Source organism: Pipistrellus kuhlii, unplaced genomic scaffold (assembly GCF_014108245.1).
Source record: "Pipistrellus kuhlii isolate mPipKuh1 unplaced genomic scaffold, mPipKuh1.p scaffold_m20_p_14, whole genome shotgun sequence".
Classification (NCBI taxonomy): domain Eukaryota; kingdom Metazoa; phylum Chordata; class Mammalia; order Chiroptera; family Vespertilionidae; genus Pipistrellus; species Pipistrellus kuhlii.
In genome coordinates this window covers 36,905,971-36,907,586 of record NW_023425449.1, presented here as the reverse complement: position 1 = coordinate 36,907,586, position 1,616 = coordinate 36,905,971, and the positions used below count along the sequence as shown (strand labels likewise).

The 1,616-nt window shown below is 37.0% G+C and overlaps 1 pseudogene; it reads left to right on the top strand.

Moving 5' to 3' along the window:
• The first annotated feature begins 962 nt into the window (after window positions 1-962).
• LOC118718382 lies at window positions 963-1,400 on the top strand (annotated as a pseudogene).
• The last annotated feature ends 216 nt before the right edge of the window (window positions 1,401-1,616 follow it).

Sequence of the window (1,616 nt, the reverse complement as noted above, 5' to 3'; positions counted from 1 at the left end):
AAAATATATTACATTGGCATAAAAAGACATAGATGGATGGAACATAACAGAGAGCCCAGAAATCAAGACATATACAGTATATGGTTCATTAACTTTTGACAAAGGAGCTAAAGGGGAAGAAAAGTCTCCTAAAAAATGGTGTAGAGAAAAGAGGATATCTATGTGCAAAAGAATGAAAGTAGACTCCTGTTTTAAATATTACACAAAAAGCAAACTCAAACCCCAAAAGTAAAGCACTATCTTACATCAAACACAAAAATAAAATCTAAAATGAAAACAACAACAACACAGGGTTTTAATATAAGACCCCAAGCTGTAAATCTCCTAGAAGAAAATATAGGGGAAATCTCTTTGATAATAGACTGGGCAAGTATTTCTTGAATTTAACATAAAAGAAAAGGCAACAAAAGCAAAAATAAACATGGGGCCTACTTCAAAATAAAAAGCCTTTGCACCTCAAAGAAAACCATCGACAAAATGAAAGGCCATCTAAGAAATGGAAAAAAAAAATGTTTGTAGACCACATATCCAACAGAGAACTAATACCCAAAATATATAAGGTACACATACATTATAATAGTAAAAAGCCAAAGAATGCAATTTAAAAATGAGCATAGCACCTGCATGGACAATTTTCCAAAAAAGACAAACAAATGGCCAACAGATACATTACAAGGTGCTCAACATCATAATGCAAATAAAAATCACAATGAGATATTAACTCACACCTGTTGGGATGTCTGTTATCAAGGAGACAGGAGATAACAAATGTTGCTGAATTTGTGGAGAAAAGGGAACTCTTACTGGTGCAAATGTAAATTGGTCTAGCTACTATAAAAAACAGTGGAAGTCCTTTAAGAAATTGAAAAATAGCCCCTCTCTTCCTTGGTGCTGCCTACAAGAGGTGGCAGCTGTCTCCTACTTCATACCTGCCTCTTTTAAAGGCACCATGGCTGTCCCTCATGAAATCCCAGATTGTCAAAAAGAGGACCAAGAAGTTTATCCTGCACCAGTCACACTGATATGTCAAAATTAAGTGGAAATGGAGGAAACCCAGAAGGATTGACAATAGGGTGTGTAGAAGATTCAAGGGCCAGATCTTGATGCCCAACATTGGTTATGGGAGCAACAAGAAAACAAAGCACATGCTACCCAGTGACTTTGGGAAGTTTCTGGTCCATAACGCCAAGGAACTTGAAGTGCTGATGATGTGCAACAAATCTCACTGTGTTGAGACTGCACGTGTCTCCTCAAAGAACCGCAAAGCCACTGAGAGCAGAGCAGCCCAGCTGGCCATCAGACTCACCAATCCCAATGCCAGGCTGTGCAGTGAAGAAAATGAATGGACAGATTGTGCACACATTGTATTTGTGCTAATAAAATCATAAAATTCTGCCCTCCCCAAAAAAAAGCAATTAAAAATAGAACTACCATATTATCCAGCAATCCCACTTCTGCGCATGTGTTCAAAAGAAACAAAATCACTATCTTGAAAATATCTATGCATTTCCATGTTTATTGGGGTTCATGGTACAATTCATCAAGATATCCAATGAAATTCAGGGCTTGGAATTCTCAGGAAGTTTGGTTTCAAATAATGTAGCATAAAAACACAA